Source organism: Furipterus horrens, unplaced genomic scaffold (genome assembly GCF_987537825.1).
Source record: "Furipterus horrens unplaced genomic scaffold, mFurHor1.1.pri manual_scaffold_2, whole genome shotgun sequence".
In the NCBI taxonomy this organism is placed as follows: Eukaryota; Metazoa; Chordata; class Mammalia; order Chiroptera; family Furipteridae; genus Furipterus; species Furipterus horrens.
Window position 1 is genome coordinate 20,718,698 of NW_028327172.1, and position 19,931 is coordinate 20,738,628.

General features: G+C 41.7%; 1 long non-coding RNA gene across 2 annotated transcripts; it reads right to left on the reverse strand.

Moving 5' to 3' along the window:
• Positions 1–251: 251 nt before the first annotated feature.
• LOC150017976 (uncharacterized) lies at positions 252–19,464 on the reverse strand. Of its 2 annotated transcripts, XR_016509184.1 has the most exons (5): positions 19,375–19,464; positions 7,604–7,703; positions 5,238–5,331; positions 1,246–1,365; positions 252–376 (listed from the first exon to the last, which is right to left on the reverse strand). It is a non-coding gene; the product is annotated as an uncharacterized LOC150017976 (long non-coding RNA). The 2 variants fall into 2 exon arrangements; XR_016509185.1 differs by lacking the exon at positions 1,246–1,365.
• Positions 19,465–19,931: the final 467 nt, after the last annotated feature.

A 19,931-nucleotide genomic window follows, 5' to 3' on the forward strand; every position in this document is an offset into this window, starting at 1 on the left:
CTGGCAGGGTCTTCAGGGTGAGCAGAGCTCCTTCCTGGCAATAGAAAGTTGTAAGGCACAGGGCAGAGGGTAGAGGTCGACACCATAAAGTCCCACTGGTGCTGGATGTCTGGAGACCACAGACGAGGAAAATAGAAGTGACAGGTAAATTCCATTTTACAACTCCTTTAGTGCTCAGCCTGGTTAAGACAAAGGGTGGTGTTTGGGTTCAAATTCTAGAAACATTATTTTCCAGCTCTCACCTGAATCTGCTTCCTCGTCTTCATTGGGCTGTTGGGCAGATCTGTGACGACATATGTAGACATGTCTCTGAGCATTTACTATATTCCAGGGACTCGGTGCTGTGTATTGATTGTCTCACTTCATTTTCAGGGCTCTGTGAGGTAGATATTATTTCACCCCTAGGTTATAATGAGAATATTGTCTCAAAGAAGTTAAGTATCTTGCCCAAGGCACACAGCCAACAGTCAGCTAATAATTGTCAGCTAATAGTAACAATTCTAATTCTAGCCTGAGCTCCTTGAAAGCAGATAATCAGGACAAGGTTTTGGTTTTTTTTAATTGTGAAATATTTCAAACATACAAAAGTATGTAATATTACAAATACCCGAATAGCAAACACTCAGCCTAAGAAATAAAACATAAAGTTAAGCCTTTGAAAACCACCCTAATCCTTTACCTCCTCACCCTCCCAGGAAGGAGTGAGTCATTCATTCATTCAGCAGTGTTTACTGACTACCTCCCTACTGCATGCTGAGTGGTGTCCAGATGCTGAATTGTTTAAAGCATTTTCCTGACTTGGGGTTCCATCATTTTCACTCCTTTTTTTTTTTTTTTTTTTTTTTGGTAATTTTACCATATATTCGGGTATCCATATATTTGGTATTGGTTACATGGTTTAAAGCTTTATATAAATGGTAAGACATCCCTGGCTGGTATGGCTCCGTGGATTGAGCACCAGCCTGTGAACTGAAAAGTCAGCAACTGATCAATGTTTCCCTCCCTCTCTTTCTCCCTCCCTTTCCCTCTCTCTAAAAATAAATAAATAAAAGCTTTACCAAAAACCTAAAAATAAATGGTAGAACATTTAAAACACCATGTCTTGATAATTCTATTCCTCCTTTGAGAGAGACAGAGAGACTATCGTATCACTGTATTAAACACAACAGTACCAATAAATGCATTGAGTTGAATTGCAAAAACACACTCACTGTTAAAAAAACAAAAAATAAAAAAGCTTTTCACCTTATTCTGAGCAATCTTTTGTTAAATGGGATTCTCCATAATTCAGTAGAGCTATCGAGATTATGGAAGTTGATGCCATAATCTGTTCTGATCAAAATCCAAACTAAGATCTTAAAATCACTGAAAATGACAGCAATAATAATACAGCTTTAAATTGTAGAGTGCGTTGTCATTTTTAAAGCATTTTCACAACTATTTCTATCTCTTAGGATCAGAATATGCTCGAGGGAAGGAACTGCAGGGATCACCCAATCCAAAGGGTTCAGAGTTCACTTAGCAACAGAATACATTTTTTTCAAACTAAATTTTACCTGATATGACTCTAGTTTAAACAAAAGTGGAGAGTTTTTCCCAAACTCAGCCTCTTCCTCACCTGCTCAGGCCCCTGATACAACTGTGGAGACCTAGAGCTGCAGAGAAGGATCTAGTGCGTGAGTTTTATTCCGCAGACAGAGGGACCGAGGTGAATGAAGAGGGGAAACAGGGCTTGGATCTGCTAATTCTCTGCTGTGTGCTTAACATGCATATCTCACCTAACCCTCCCAACAGGGGTGCAGAAATGTCTCATCACTTGCCCAAGGTCACACAGCTGTATTTCCCAAGCCCACAGGAGTGCCAAAAAGAATGTGACAGAGTCAGGATTTTAAATCAATCATTGGACTCCAAGTTTGGAGCTACTAGCCTTGCAATCAAACATTCCATTTAAGTCTCACTTCTTCCCTCTACAGTCTGGTTGGACCACAGTTTATTTTCAAAACAGGATCAGTCCAAAGAGATAGCTGAGACCTTATTGGATGCATTGGGTGAAGATATGGCTGCCTAGGGTTCCCAGTAGGTCAGACCCTTAGCAAAGATATGATGCGGAGCCCCCTTCTCCTCTTCTTCAGTGCCTTGTTCACCTCCTTCCAGCCCTCTGCTCTCCATTCCCAAGACCTTCTTGCACAACTATACACTGGCACCAGCTTTCCTTTTTCATGACCCTGTGTGGGCCTTCAGTCCATTTATCCCACATCTAGTGTTCCACTGTAAACCAATATTGCTTACTGCCTTAGCCTATTTTAAATATATGTGTATCTTTGAGACAGCACAAATAGAGTAATATTAATGGTGGAAATTTCTGGTGCTAGATTAGGCCAATGAGAGAGACATTTATGGAGCAGCAAATTTTTTTGCTCTATCACCAAGGACGCCACACAGATATATCTAGATTATAGTTCTGCAGTGTATGCACACTGTAGTATACAGTGTGTCTATATTGGCATTTGAGGAGCCATATGACCTTGGTCTTCAGAGGCTTCCATGGAAGAAAAGGGAGATTGACAGGCAGGCTCACCCCAACTTGGAACCCAAGCACCTCATCTTTTTACCATGAGTGATGACAAGTGTTTGTGAAATATTGCACATGCTCTCATAATTTCTCAGCCCTGCCTTCCATCTAGGGGCCATGTGATTAGCTCTGGTCACAGAGTGTGGGTGTAAGTGACACGGGCCACTTCTGAGCTAAAGCAGTTAATAGCTGATACGCCTCCTCCGTGTCTCTCTTTCCTGCCTCAGTGTCTTGAATGTCATTTGTTCTAGACGGTGCACCTACAAGGAGAAAGAAGGCCAACCAGCCTACATCAGATATTTGGTGAGTGAGAAATCAATGTTTATTGTAGTAATTCACTTATGTTTTACGATTGTTTGTTATTGCACCACAGCAGAACCCATCCTGATGAATATATCACATAAGATGCCATTTGAACTGTGTTTGTGCTAAATAGAATTAGCGGCACTAATTTCTCATTCCCTGTAATTCAGGAGCTAAAAAAAATCCACAGTTCCCAGACACCTTTAAAAGCATGGTTCTAGAAGCAAATTAGCTTCCCTCAACAATGCCTTCATGTGAGGCAGCATTATAATGGAAACATGGAAAATTCAGATATGTGGAAATTAAGCAACATACTCCTAAAAAATCAATGTGTCAAAGAAGAAATTAAATAATAGCTTGAAATAAATGAAAATGGAAACACAGCATACCAAAACTTACAAGATTCAGCAAGAGCAGTTTTCAGAGGCAATTTTATAGCAATAAATGCCTACATTAAGGAGAAAGTAATATCTCAAATAAACAACCTAATTTTATACCTCAAGGAACTGGAAAAAGAAGACTTTGGGCTCAAAGGTAGCAGAAAGAAGAAAATAACCGATCTTACAAGAAATAAATAAAATAGACCAGAAAAACAATAGGATAGATCTATAAAACTGAAGACTAATTTTTTGAAAAGATAAACAAAACTGTCAAAGCCTTTAGTTAGACTAAGAAAAAAGAGAGAAGACCCAAATAAATAAAATCATAAATGAAAGAGGAAACATTTCAACTGCTTTAACAGAAATACAAAGAATCAAAAAACACTGCTATGAACAATTATATGCCAACAAATTAGATAACCTAGAAAAAAAGTATTAATTCCTAGAAACATATAGCCTACCAAAACTGAATTGTGAAGAAAAAAATCTGAACAGACCAATAGTGAGTAAGAAGATTGAATCAGTAGTCAAAATCCTCAGAACAAACAAAAGCCTATAAGCTAATAAGTTTACTAATGAATTATATTATTTCAAGAACGATTACTACCAATTCTTCTTAAGCCCTTCCAAAATTACAAAAGGAAGGATCAGTTGCAATTTCATTGTATGAAGCCAGCATTACTTTGATACTAAAGCCAGATAAGGACCCAACAAGAAAATTACATTCCAATATCCTTGATGAATATAGATGCAACATTTTTTCAACAAAACACTAGCTTCCAGAATTTAATAGCACATTAAAAGAATCATACATCATTTTCAAGCTTGGTTTACCCTTGGGGCTCAAGGACAATTCAACATACGCAAATTAATAAATGTCATACAGCATATTAAAAGAATGAAGGACAAAAATCATGTGATTATCTCAATAGATACAAAAAAAGCAATTGACAGAATTCAACATCCTTTTGTAGTAAGAACTCTCAACAAATTAGAAGAAATGTAGCTCAACATAATAAAGTCATATATGACAAGCCCACAGGTAATAATCACACTTAATTGTTAATAGCTGAAACTTTTCCTTTAAGACCAGGAACATGACAAGGATGCCACTCTTGCCACTTCTAGTCAACATAGTACTGGAAATTTTAGCCATTAGGAACCAACCAAGAAAAACAAATAGAAGTTATTCAGTCAAAAAGGAAGAAGTAAAATTACATGTGTTTGCATATTACATGATCTTATATATAGAAAACCATAAAACTCCACCAAAAAAACAGAACTAATAAACAAATTCAGTAAAATTGTGGGGTACAAAATCAATTTATGAAAATCTGTTGCATTTTTGTACACTAACAATAAACTATGAGAAAGAAATTTAGTAAACAATCTTATTTTTTAAGGAAAAAAAGAAATTCTGCCACTTGCAACAATATGGATAAACCTAGAAGACATTATGCTAAGTGAAATTAGTCAGGAAAAAATACTATATGATCTCATTTACATGTGATATAAAAAAAAAAGTCTAACTCAGAAAGTAGAATAATAGTTATGAGTGGCTTAGGAGTGGAGGAGATGGGCAGAGGCTGGTCAAAAGATACAAGCCTTCAGTTATAAAATGAATAATCTCTGGGGAGCTAACGTATAGCATGGTGACTATCATTAATAACATTGTGTTGTGTGTTTCAAGTTTCCTAGGACAGTAGACTTTCAGCCTTCAACCCATTAAAAAGAAATGGTAACTGTGAGGTGATGAACGTGCCAATTAACAGGATTGTGGTAACCATTTCACAAAGTATGTCAAATCATTACTTTGTACACTCTAAATATATACAATTTCATTTGTCAATTACACCTCAATAAAGCAGGGGGAGAAAACACATTGAGTTCCCTAAGACTCTGACCAATGGTCCTTCCACTGCATAATGCCAGCTCCGAGTCCGGTAGAGAAGGTTCACCTTCCTGAACCACTGGGGACCTACCTGAGCATCATAGAGGATGACGTGCGGAACTGACTGCTGGGAGAAGGGCAGCATCTGCCTCAGGCTCACAGCATTTAAGATCGTGAAAGGCATCCTTTAAGTAAAATATAATGATCAGTATTTGCTTTTATGGCATGGTTTATAAAAAATATATGGCCCTCATAAAGAGCAGCCATTGCCAACCAAAGCCTGTTAAGTGCCTAGAGATTTTATTTCAGAGTTAACAACCTGAGTTCCTCACATGTTTGCTCCACTAATGATGCCCCGTGTGACCTTGAGCTTCTAGCTGTAAAAGGGATATAATGACACTAGCTGGTGGATTATGTTGGCAACAGGCTTAGAGATCCCCAGATCAAAGGTGCTCTGCCTGGACCAAACAAGATGATGCTGGTGCTTACCATCATTAGTTTGTTGTTCTTGTTATTGTTGTTTGAGGCAGCCATGTTGCAGCCCAGGAAACAGAGCTGCCTTCAGGGCAGAATGAGGAGACATTTAGCACTGCAAAAGCCATTAATGTAGAGACCACCATCCTTTGACATCACATGATAGCAATTGCTAGGCTCCCCATATGGCGTGAGGCATTCTTGCTCAAAGTAGGACCATGCCTAGAGCATCTCCAAGAGGTAAATATCTACCTTAGCAAGAAGGAAGCCAGTGAGGAAGACCCTCAACTAAGGAGCCCCAGGAACCTAGCCAGGACGCTTTAGATCTGAGTCCCAGCTCCACCTCCTAGAATCTTGTGGCCCTAAGTATAATCCATAATTTCCCAGAATCATTGTTCCCCGATTGTAAAATCAGGATGTTTCATTAAAGTGATCTTCTGGTCTCCTAGTTCTGATTTTTTACAGTTGCCCTAAAAATCACACCCAGGAATTCTGCCCAGAGAAAATCTTGCCTGGCACATTTCTCCTGTGTCAGTCACTGCTCTTCCAACAGGTGATTGTCCCCTCCCCCACACTCAAGCTGTCATGTTCTAAGTCTGTGACAGGAAATGTATTGAACTGGTTTTAAAGTTTACCAGCAAACTGGAGACTCAAAATTCTGAAGCCAAATCCTATGTACCAGCAAATACTCATTGTCGTTTCAAAATATGATCATGCAGGACTACCATGTGCCTTTCTGTGGCCTGTGGACAAAAGGTGGCCATCTGGGTGGATGAATTTAAAGCTTCCTGTCGGTGCATGCTGCTCTGTGGACACATAGCTTATAAGCAGGCTGCACTTTGTACAAAGAAAAAGTTATCCCTATCCCCAGGTAGGTACAGCCCTGTGCCGGAGTCCAAGTGTTAAGGAATGGAACACAGGCTGAATTTCAACACCCAAGGGTGCCTTGGCCAACAGTTTTTTGCAGTGTATGCACTACACAACCATACATGGCAGCCCTGCATCTGTTGACTCCTAAGGGCCCCATAGAACCCCCTTATGAACCTCAGATGGTAGGTGGAACTCGTCCCCCAGAACCCCACTGGCTGATGTGTACTTGCTCTTGGCCATCCATAAAAACTTTTGTTCGAACACAATGGGACATTGAAAAGTTTGGTAACTGCTGTGTACATTTAATATAGAAATAAATAAATAAAAGAAGCTTGTGTTTGGAGAGATGTAGAGGCTCAAACCTGGAAAACATTTGCTTAAACCATAGTTAAAAAAATAAGTTGGGTTGCTAAGAACTGTCTGTCATTGTGAACTCAGAACTGCAAAAATTCTTTTCTCCACCCGCACCCCACTTTCTCCAATATGTACTTTCTACCTGGGATCCTTACTGCAGCCAGTGTAGAATAACTAATCTAGTTACTTTCAAGTAAACTAAGTCAAAATCAGTGTGTGTGTGTGTGTGTGTGTGTGTGTGTGTGTGTTTTAACGTTTGTGTGTGTGTGTGATGGGAATGTCACCCTGTGTGCAGTGTAAGAAAGGAGTTACCTCACTATCTGCATCTTAGCCCCATGCTGGCCTCTGGCTTCAAATGGAACTGACCTCATCTGGCCTTTTCCTGTGTTCCATGCAAGCGCGTTCTCTGAGACGCAGCCATATTGTCATCAGATGCCTGGAAGCAGGACCCACCCTCCAACCCCTGCTGTGGGTTCCATACACGTTAAGGCAAGGAGCCCTTGTAGCCCTTCCCGCTCTCGTTTCTCATTTCTCTTCTCTTCTCGGCTCTCCTTTCCCTCTGCCTCTCCTTTCTCCTCCTCTCTCACCTCCTCTGTACACCAACTTGATGCCATAGGGACATTCACATGCCTAATCCTCAGCACTCTGAGGCCTGGGGAAAATTGGGGATCTGTCCTTACACCCTTTTCTCCCCATTAGACCTACCATACTACCATTTCTACTCTATGGCAGCCTTTCTCTGATGAATAGAGAACTTACCTGTAGCTTGATGACTCCCCAGACTATACACTGGAAGGCTCGTCACAGATCCTCTTAACTTCGAGGCAGATTCTACCATGCCTCCCAGCCAAGATTCATCCTGTAAGATGGAAGGAGACATGAGATAGGGCCACTCCCACTCATGTCTTACCCAGTTTCTTCATTTCCACCTGTCTTCTTCCCTGAGGATCAGAGGTCAGCAGTGAGGGAAGGAAATGACTGATCACATCTACTTCTCAAATCTTCCATCTACATCCTCAGTACTTGAACTTAAAACTGTGCCACATCAGTTTGGAAGTTCTATTATGCCTTGAATGGAAAAGGTCCTCAAGATGTGAGCAAGTGGAAAGTGGAGAGTGTCACAGCATGTAAAGTAACTTGTCACATGTCATCCTGCCACAAAGTAGCACTCGTGGACAGAGAGAAGGGGAAGGAAGCCTAAAGGTAGGACAGGCTCTGTGAACGAGAAAACTCTGGAGCAGAATGAGAGCCAAGCTATGGCACCAGGCCAAGCAGGATGGGAAGGCTGTGTAAAGATATGTATCAAAGCTCTTCTAAAAAAAAAAAAGTGCATCCCCTACAGCCCAGCAATTTCATTTCTAGGGGTTTATCTTAAGATAACCAGACAAGTGCACAATGATTATCTACAAAGATGTTCCATGAAGAATCGTTTACAATGGAAAAAAATTGGAAATAATCTACATGTTCAACAATAAGAAACAGATATGTAAATCACTATGCTTGCAATGGAATATTATGTAACCATTAAAAATTATTATGTAAATTACATTTATTGGAATAGATAGATATGAAGATATCTGGTTAAGTGAAAAAACAGGTTACTAAGCAAAAAGTACAGCATACTTTTATTTTTATTATATATACAGGAGGTATATAAATATTAGCAATAGTAATTCTGGTGTGAGGTTCTTTTACTTATCTATATTTTCTAAATTCTCTACAAAGAACAAGTATTAATTTTTTAATTAAAAATAGTAATGAAAATGTTTGGGTTGTGTTTGGAAGACAAGCTGTGTGATTTGGAAGAAACAAAGGAAATCCACTCATAGTTAAAACAGAGAGCTACCAGTTCTGGAAGACTTGTGGATAAGACCATATGCCCACTTCAAAGAAAAGCTTTTCTGTGTCTCTGCCCTTCTCAGAGGGATGGTGTGTCAATCAGGGTTCTTCTCTGCAAACCACAGAACCCATTCCGGCCAGTTTCAGCAGAAAGGAAGCTGACAAAAGGATATTGTGACCTTCACTTCCAGGAATATGGAGGAAACATACTTCTCCCTGTTCCTCCCACTAAGTACAAAACCCACAGATATGATGTGTAAAACAATCATAAGAAAAGTCTAAAAGCTAGGGACAGGAAGGCAGCAGGCTAGGGACTTGGGATCCAAGGAATAACATGGAAGCCAGTTTTCTGGGTTTTCCTTTTGCCTCGTATATCCCAGGGTGGGAGCTGAAGAAATCTGTAACCCAGAAATACAAATGAGCCTAGACATTTTTGAAAAACAATAAATGCCTCTTTTCTCTAGACAAGATCCAAGAAAGGGAAGCAAGGCAAAAAACTTGGAGGCAATAACTGTTCTACTCCAGCCAAACATCATAGAAAAATTTGTGTTATCAGGGAAGGCCAAGTAAGGAGCTGAGACCTTCATCTCCACCAAATGGTAATAAGCTCCTGACCCACCATGATGTCAGTGGAGCCCTCATGGAGATCCTGGACTTCCATCCCCACCCAGAAGTATCAAGGCACCCTGTTTCCTGCTTCTGGATGGCATTGGAGGAGGACTAGGGAAGAGTCAGGACTTTATCACTACCCAGGTGTAATGGGACCACTTCCCTTCACTGTAGTGTCAGTGAAGGACACATGGTGAGCAGTAACGAGGCATTCCTCCCCATTCACCCCAGCCAGAGTGGTATCAGCGAAGGTTAGGTGGGAAACCAGAACACCCTTCTCTACCCTAGTAATGAGAAATCCTTCCCCTACTCAGGAGTCAAAAGAGGCCAAGTAGAGACCCTGGAATTCTATCCCCACCTGTAACAGGAACAGGACAGAACCTCCCCTTTCCCCTGCCAGAGCAGTGTAAAAAAAAAAAAAGGGAAAAAAAAGTCAGCTATAACAGAAGGTGTAAATAAGATCCATAGTATCACAACATAATAACCAAAATGTCCAGGTTCAATAGAAAATAACTCTTCATACCAAGAACCAAGAAAATTTCAACTGGAATGTGAAAGAGACAATCAATAGAGGCCAACACCAAAATGACAGAAATTATAATTATCTGACAAGGATTTTTAAGCAGATATCATACAAATGTTTCAACACACAATTATGAACATACTTGAAACAAGTTAAAAACCAAAAGTTTCATCAAAGCAATAGAACATTTCAGCAAAGAAATAGAGGATATAAAGAAAAACCAAAGAGAATTATAGAACTGAAAAGTATAATAGCTGAAATTTAAAAGTCAATGGACGGGCTCAACAGCGGAATAGAGGGAACAGAGAAAAGAATCAATAGACTTGAAGACAGAATGATAGAAATGACTCAGTGTCACCAAACTGAGAAATCAAAACACCAAGACAGCCTCAGAAGCATGTCAAGCAAAAGATTCAATATTAATGTCATCTGAGTTTCAGAAGAAAAGGAGAAAAAAGGCAGGGTTGGAAAAGCATTCAAAGAAATAATAACTGAAAACATTCTGAATTTGGCACAAGACATAAGCTTCAGATTCAAGAAGCTGAGAAGCCAGCCCCAAACAGGATAAAACCAAAGAAATCCATTCCAGCGTACATCACAGTCAAATTTCTAAAAACACCATTTAAGTGGATTTCTTTTTTGTTTTTTAATAACTTATTTATTTGTTTGTTTGTTTATTTATTTATTTATTTATTTTTAGAGAGAGGGGAAAGGAGAAAGAGAGGGAGAGAAACAACAATGTGTGGTTGCCTCTCACTTGCACCCCCAACTGGGGACCTGACATGCAACCTAGTCATGTGCCCTGACTGGGTACAGTGGATTTCTTATCAGAAACTGTGGAGGCCAGGAGAGAGTTGCACAACATTATTTACGTGCTGAAAGAAAAAAAACTGTCAACTCAGAATCCAGCGGAAATATTCTTCAAGAATGAATGAAAACTCAAAGACATTCTCATATAAAGGAAACTAAGAGAATTTGTCACTAATGGAGCTATCCTAAAATAATGGCTAAGCTGTTTTCTCAACAGAAAGAAAATATGGCAAAAGAAGGAATCATGAGACATTAGAAAGGAAGAAAGAACGTGATTAGAGCAAAATTTTGAGTAAATACAAGAGTTCTTTTCAGTTTTCAAATTATGTTTGATGGTTGAAGCAAAAATTATAACAACGTCTGTGTAATTCTAAATGTATCTAGAGGAAATACTTAAGGCAATTGTGTTATAAATGACAATGAAGAGATTTAAGGGAAATAAGTTTCTACACTCTACTTGAACTGGTAAATGTCAATATCAGTAGACTGATGTTATGTATATATAACATCATAATACAATATTAGCACAACCATTAAGAAAGCTATTTAAGAGATATGGTTGAAAACATATCAGATAAATCAAAATGCAATTCTAAAAAATATTCAAATAACCTACAGGAAGAAATATAAAATAAAATAGAGAAACAAAAAAAATGGTGAGCAAAAGTGAAAAGAAAAACTAAAATAACATACTAAAGGACTGTGATACCAATAATTACATTAAATGTAAATTGCCTAAATACAGAGATTAAATGAGAAAGAGTGTCAGAATGGATTTAAAAACATGACTCAACTATATGCTGTCTGACTTCAAATATAATGATATAGTAGGCTGAAAGTAAAAAAAAAAAAAAAATGAGAAAAGCTATGTCATACAAACTATAAATAAAAGCAAGCAGGATAGCTAATTAAATGATAAAGTGAATTTCAGAGCAAAGAAAATTACCAGAGGCAGAGCATAGTACATAATTTTAAAATGGTCTATTCACAAGAAAGACATAGTAATCCTAAAAGAGTATTCATCAAATGGAGCTGCAAAATATTTTACCAATGAAACTTGAAAGAGGAAATAAACAAATCCAGAATTATAGTTGGAAACTGCAACACCCCTTCTCTCAACAATTCATACAACAGCTAGAGAGAATATCAACAAAAAACAAAGACCTCAATAACTCAGTCAGCCTACAGAACTAATCAGCATTTATACAGCATTCTACCCAGGGACGTACATAGATAGACCATATCTGGGCCATTAAGCAAACCACAACAAATTTATAGGATATTGAGTAGCTCACAAACCTCCTGGGTGCAAGGTGGTCAGAGAGTCAGACAAGGAAGCTCTGCCACAAAGAAGAATAAGGTGGCAGGGGCTGTTCGGGCAGAGATACCCCTGCAACCACCACTTGACTGTGCCACACACTGACTCTGCCAGGTCCCCAACCATTGTCACCTCATAGAATAGCTCTTTCACAGTACCCTTTCAAGGGGTGCTTTGGGGGCGTCTCAGTAAAGGAGGCTAAGTCATGACTCCCCACTCAGCTGCAAGTGGGGGCTGAGAAAGCCAGCCTGTAGCTCCTCCATTGGGGAATCAAGACTCAGAATGCAGAAACAAACCTAGGAAGATGTGCAAAAAAAACAGCTAGCTGCCACAAACATAAGAAATGCCTGCTCTAAAATGAACGGCCCCTAGAGGCCTGCAGCAGCAGCTGCCCCCCAGCCTCTACTTCTGGCCCAAGGCCTGACCTCCTAGGCATTTGCCGTAGGAAGCCCTAGGCTCTCCTGGAGAACTTAGCTGCTTTCCCAGCTTCCCCTGCTGCCTGCCCAGTCCCAGACTCACTTCTCACACATGAGAACTCTTGGGTGGAATAAGTTACCAGTTAAAATGAACTCATTGCAGGCTCCAGATTATCTCACCCTCAATCTTGCTTGAGTGAATTCTTATCTTCAGATCGAGGTTGTTTTTCAGTAGAAATGAATCAAACTCGGGCATAGGACCAGCTACCTGTCAGGAGGAGCAAGTAAGGGTGGAACATGCGCATGTACACGCATATTCACGCATGACAGGGCTGCTCTTGTCAGCCAGAGAGAGAAAAACGAGTGGCTTGTTTACACTCTGCCCCAGACAAACCATATAAGATCCCCCCGGCCTCAGATTTAAGAAACCCCAGGCACCCCTTTGGGCAGGCAGAAAATAGCAACTAGCATGGCTCTCTGTGTCAGCCACATTGCCCAGTGTTCACCCATCCAGGCGACACTCAGAACTTCAGGAGGAAGGGGAAGATGGGTAAGGTGACAGGTGGAAAGTAGCCTGGCCAGTGGGTAAGAGCTTTGGTGTCAGGCTCACCTGGGCTCAAATCCTAGCTCGGCCAATTCTTACTGTGTGCCTTTGAGCAATTAATCTCTCTATATTCAAGAAAGGGAAAGGAACCCTTTTGCACTGTTGGTAGGAATGCAGACTGGTGCAGCCACCGTGGAAAGTAATATGGAGATAGCTCTAAAAATTAAAAATGGATCTGCCTTTTGACCCAGCAATCCCACTTCTGGGAATATATCCAAAGGAACCCAAAGCACTAATTTGAAAGAACATAAGCACCCCTATGTTCATTGCAGCATTGTTTGCAATGGCCAAGATATAGAAGCAGCCCAAGTGCCCATCAGAAGATGAGTGGATAAAACAACTATGGGACACTTACACAATGGATTACTACTCAGCTGTAAAAAAGAAGAAAGATTTACCCTTTGCAACAGTGTGGATGAACCTGGAGAACATTACGCTAAGTGAAATAAGCTTGTCAGAAAAAGACAAATACCATGATTTCACTCATATGTGGAATCTAATGAACAAACTGAACTAACAAGGAAAATGGCGACAGACTCATAGATGGCGAGCAGATGATACCTAAGGGGCAGGGAGGGTAGGGCGTGGAGGGACTGAGCAAACAGGAAAAAGGACTCATGGACACGGACAGCAGTGTGGTGATTGCTGAGGGTGGTGGGGATAAGGGGACTAAATGGTAATGAAAAAAAAAAAGTAGTAAAGATTAAATTTTTGAAAACATATCTCCACATTCAGTTTATTCAGCCATAGAAACAGGATAATCAAGGCCTTCTCCTCAAAATTTTTAAGAGGATTAAAAGGAAATGCTTGTAAAGTGTTTGGCACATAGTAAGTTCTCATTAAATTACTGCCGCTCCTCCCATGATTAAGGCAGACTTTGTTTGTTATTGTTGTTGTTCTTGTTTAAAGTAGAGAATATCAAGGGCAGAAAGAACGCCACTGTATTTGCACCCCCTTGAAAGTGAGGGGACTGAATTAAATCCTTTTTAGGGAAAAGCCATCTCCCTCCCAGCAACGGAAGTCCAGGTGCACAGTTGTTGATATGACATAGCTCCGAGCCCCCGGCTGGAATGCTGAACCCACCTCCAGCTTGCCAGAGACACACAGGTCTCCCAGCCACCCAAGACAGGGTTTGGCTCCACCTCCTAGATCCAAGGTCTGGGGACACAGAGGTGGCTCGCAGAGGAAGATGTGGCCTGAGAACAAGGCGGGAAAGCCCATGAGACCCACCGCCTACAAAGGGAGCTCCCCCTCGTTAAAGAAGGGTAGGGAAGGCCTTGGTAGGCTTGAGATCCCAGCTGGGTGAGCAGGTCAGGGCCAAGTAAAACAGGGACCCAGTCCACCGAAAACCTGTAGGCGGAAAAGAGGAAGAGCCTCCCTCAATTCACTCTAAAATTCCACACTCCCAGAACAACTCTTTTCTCAAAATGAAGCGAAAGGAGAATGATTCCTCGGTGAACATTTCCCAGTGGGACACCTCTTGGGGCAGCTGCTGATTGGAAGCCAGGTCAGGAGGCACAAAGACCCCAACATCTGCTTCCAGCATGTTCTATCAAGTGTCTTCTGGGTTTGATCCCATGGTTCGAAGCCCAGCTCCACAGTGACAGCTGGGTCATCTTAGGCAAGTTGCGGAACTGATCTGTGCCAGTTTCCCATTGGCAAAAACAGAGGGGGTAATAACCCCAACCATATAGGAGCACTAGGATGACAAAATGAGATAAGTTCTTGCAGCAGTGTCTGGAACATACTGAGCACTTGGAACACAGTGTTCAATGTCAGCCATAATTATTGTTATTAGTACTAGTATTAGTATCAGTGCTACTCTCCTTATAATGCGGCTACCTAGGAAACCGCCCTTTCCGACTGTTGCAGGACCTAGGAAATTGGAATCCGTAAGAAAGTAAGGGAACTGAAAAGACTCAGGCTACCTCAGTTTTCAGGGTCAACAGGATATATTTAGGAAGGTCACACAAAGGCAAAAGGGCAGCTGCTTCTCAGGCCAGACAGACTGTGGTTCAAATCCAGCTGAACCACTCTGTGACTTCGGGCCTGCTGCTTACCTTCTCTGAGCTTTGATTCCTCACGCCCAAAATAAGGATAAAAATCCACACCACCACCCTTACAAATTTATTCCTGTAGATTAAATAATGCAGAAATTCATCCAAAAGAAGTTTTGCACTCTGCCTAGCATATAGTTGGTCCCAGCAAAAATTGATTTCCTTTCCCAGTAGGAATTTCTTAGTAGGAAACTCTTCAGCTTCTGGCTTAAATATCATGACTATGAATACAGCCTCCAAAGTAGTAAGAAAAGTCTTCCCCATGCCCCAAGCCATCTTTCCTTTCCTTTAATCTGAATTCTAAGCAATATCTGGTAATAGAGTGACAGCTAACCCACTGCTGACCTTACCCTGTGGGAAGCCTGAGTTCAAAGTCCAGCTCCTTTGATGACTGTAACATCGGACACTTTTCTTTGCTTCTCTGGTCTTTGGTATCCTCATTTATACCCTAGGGATAACAATCTACAACAGCTAGTTTGCTGATTTAGTTCTAGGGATTCAATTACAAGTTACAAATAAAGGGGGGCCTTAGGTTAGCACTTGGCACAAAAGTGTGGGTGCCCCACATTTTGTATTCATCATGTCATTTGATCCTCACAATAATCCGATGTCCCCCATGTTCCAGCCTGAAACTAAGGCTCAGAGAGATTACGCCCCTAACCCAAAGTCACACAGGTAGTGTGCCTGACTTTCATACACTGCAGTTGCCAGGCTCAGGTTTGTGGTGAGCCACATAGAGAAAGCACTTGGCTGCCTCCTGCGGAGAGCAAGTTCAGGGGTCCCCAATGCAGGCTGGGAGCCCTGCCAGCAGCTCTCTCCCTGTCAGCCCCTGGCTATCAGGGAGCCCTACACATGGTGTGGGGCCCCATTTCCCCAGGTGTCAGTGCCCACAGTTCATTTTCAGAAGCCGGGTGCATGCCAGTTTCACCAGGAGATTGCTGGCAGGCCCGGGGCCTCTGTTACGAGAGACTGAATTGCCAGTGAAAGAGGCCCATTGTGCGTCCTGTCAATGAAGAATACCCCATTTAGAGAAAGAATTCAACTGGCTTTTCACAGAGAAAGAAGACAGCCCAGGTGAAAACCAAGAACAATGCAGATCATTCACTTGATTTCTACTTAACATCAAAGCTGAATGACCAACCAGGTTAAGGGCCACACAGCTCAGAGCTGGCTGAGGCCACACCGGTGTGAACATGGGAGCAAGAACAGGATACAGGGGCGGCGGGCCCAGTTCTGTCACTGTCTGCCTTGGCCACCTTCACTCCTGCCCTGGTGGATAAATCAAGCAGCGTGGGCTGGCCCCAGGTTCTGCCATTTGGGTTCAGTGGAAGTACTTTAGCGCCCTAGACTAGTTCTGAAATGTGGCTGCACATTGAAATTGCCTGGAGAGTTTTCTTAGTCCCGGTGTCAGGGAATCTGATTTCATTGGTATGGGGCATGGCCTGGGCACTGGGAATTTTTCAAAGCTGCCTGGGTGATTGAAAGTGCAGCCAAGATTGAGAACCAGTGAGCCCCAGGGGCAGAAACTGTTTTGTCCACGTCTATATTCAGACCTGAGCACGGGGCCTGCCGTACACTTGGTGACTGATAAATATTTGGGGGACGAACGGGCGCCTGGCTGCTCCAAGACATTCAGGAGAAGCAGCAGCTGCAGCTTCAGTGATGGCAGCTTTGTGTTATCACTTGATCATCTACTGGGATTTGGCACAAGGTTTCTTTCTTTTTTTTTTTTTTTTTTTTAAGATTGTCTGCCTTAAACACTTTTTTAAAAAAAACCACTGGACCATAAAATCTCTGAGATTCTTTCCAACTCCAGAGCACAGTGATTCCAAGACCATAAATCCCTTCTTCCTCTTTGAGAGCTATAATATTTTTCAGATGAATTATCAGAGCAGGCAAGTCCTGGGAAGGGCCCCTCCAAGCCTGCTCTGCACCCCATCTGCTGAAGCCAAGCTCTTTGCTTCCATGGCAGCCCCTTCTGGTCTCTGTTGCTGACCCCGACCTTAGCCTGCCCCTATCTGTCCATGCTCCCCAGGGTTCCAGTCTTGTCCATCTCTCACTTTTTGCTTGTCCGCTGAGTAAACTTAACCACTGCCAAAATTTCAATGTTAGGATTGACCAGTAGGTGACTCTAAATCAGTATCTCTGGTGCTGCCCTTTCCTTCTGAGCTCCAGACAGAACGGCCAACTGCCTACTGGGTATCTCCACCTCGATTTCCCTTAGGCACCTCAAATTCAGCCTGTCCCAAGAGTGAACTCATTCCCTTCTCCACCCAAACCTGCTTCTCCTCCTGTCTCCCCTATCTTGATGAACGGCATCCGATCTACCCAGTTGCCAAACCAGGAAGCTGGAATCATCTTCCACCTCTCCCTCTCGCTTGCCTCACACCCTACCCTGGGAGTTTTATCTCTAAAACAACCATTGACCTCATCCTTGTCTTCCCCTTCTAATTTCTTCATCCTGCACAGCACTTACAGAGTATCTCTCTAAAACCCAGATCAGAAGAGAAGACAAGGAATCGGGTTCTGGGGCATCCACATCACAGCACCCACTATGCCTCATTCTCAGCTCCAGGGGTCCCCTATCACCTTCCTCCCACCTCTCCATCCGGATCACGCTGGCTGGAGTGAGACACTGCTTAATAATAACATGATTGTCATTCATTCTGCCAGTCCTCTCTGCTAGGTCCTGAGCATAGGCCTGAACGTAGGACCTTTCCGCACCCTTCCCTGTTCTTCTAAGTGCCCTGCTCCTCTCTACAAGGCAAGCGCCTGCTTATTCTTCAAAGCTCACACAGCACTGGCTCTTAAAGCTTCTCCTTCCCTACCCTAGGGCATGTTTGATGAAGGGGCTTCTTAAATAGTACATAGCAAACACTCCTATAGATTTGTTACAAGCTATGCACTTTCCTAATTAATTACCTTACATATTTTAACTAATTTCATTCTTAAGACTCAGTGAGACAGCAGTCAGTGAGACAGGGACTACAATTATCCTCATTTTAGAAATAGGTAAACTGAGGTACAGCGTGGTGAAGCTTGGGAGCTAGGATTTGAACTCCCTCAAGATGATGCTCTTAATTGCTGCCTCCAAAGAACATTTAACTGAATACCCATTTTACCTGCCATAAGAAAACTGTCACCACATCTTTTAGCCGAGGACTCTTTTCTTTTTTAGCATTGTATTGTATTGTATTGTTTTGTATTGTATTGTATTGTATTGTATTTATATTTAGAGAAGGGAAGGGAAAGAGAAGAGTGGATGGATGCCTCTCACACGGACCTGCAACCCAGGCATGTGCCCTGACTGGGAATCAAACTGGCGACTCTTTGGTTCGCAAGTCAGCACTCAATCCACTGAGCCACACCAGCCAGGGCAAGACTCTTTTCTTCAAGTGCCACGCTAACACTCAATCTCTTGCACAGAAAATAGGGCGATGAAGATGGCAAGAGGAAAGAATGCAGGTCTCACACTCCCCGTGTCAGAATCAGCATTGAAGAGAATGCCAGGGAACCTCAGCGTTCCAAAGAGAAGAATTTGAAAAGCCATGTTCTAAGGCATCCTTTATTTACCATTCTGTTGTTGATTGGCCAGATCCCTCTGTATCCAAAAGTCATTATGAGGTTGCAGGAATGTCTGTAGACCCAGCAACACACTTTCTGTCTTGAAATGTCCAAGTAGCATCTTAATGACCGAAGGGTCCCATGCTGTTTCCAGGTGACGAAAACCCAATAAGTTTCAATGCTTTGTGTCTTAAGCAGAGTATGCAACATATAATTTAACCTTTCAATAACTCAGGGCATTCCTTATTAGTGTCAGCTGTTGGACTGTGCAGGAATATCCTGTGCCACTTAAAGCTATTTCCCCATACTCTGAACAAGCCCATACTTGAGCACCTGGTTGTGGGTTTTGTACATTTTCTGTTCCTGTCACCATCCAAGTGTCAGGGGTCACGTCTGCTTTGTGGTCTTATCTCAGACAGCAATAAGCTATGGATTTTGTAAAAATCAAACTTGTTATAATTGGGCACCATGTAGGAACATCTGTCTGATAAGAAATAGGAACAGAGAAGCTTTCCTCTTAGTGAAATGAATGCCCTTTATTTCAATGACTTTGTGACTTCTGAGGTGTTTTCCCATTCTTTGTATTCATTTACTATTTACTACGTACACATTATATAGTAAAAAATTGGGCTGGATGCTGAGGACAAAAAAAAATGGATAAAGCATAGAATCTGTCTTCAAGGACTTGCTAGTTTAGAAAGAGAGACAAGTAAACAGAAATAATAATACCTCCATGGTATAAGCTTTATAACAACAATATCTAAAAACTACCAAAAAAACTTATCTCTACCTTGGGGAATGGCAGCAGTCAGGGAAGTCTTCCTGGAGGTGGTGGCATGTGAGCTAATTCCTGAAGCATCTATCAGTCAGAGGTCCAACTATCCTACCACCAAAGACAAAGAAGATAAACTGGGGAAAGGGCACACTGGCCAAATGCAAAGACAAGAAAGGATGAGAAAGCCCAATGAGTTTTGAAAGTCCAAATAGTTTAGTCAAGCTAAAGCATGCATGTGTTTGTAGAAAGGAATATGGATGGCAGCTAAATGAAACAGGAAGGCTTGGGGAGTGAATTGCTCATATATTTTAAATGCTTGAAGGAAAGCTCATGCAAGGTTTCAAGGGTACACTAATAATCCATAAGCAATCGATCAGCCAAGTCAACTTGCTGCAAGGAAAAACAGAAACACTAACATTGAGCAATTCCTATTTGCCAGGCACTACTATGGTATTTTACATGCATAATCTCATTGAGTTGTCCCAACAACTGTGTGAGGTGGGAACAAATGTTTCATTTATAAGTGAGGAAATTGAGTGAAGCAGAGGTCTAATAAGTGCCCAAGGACCCAG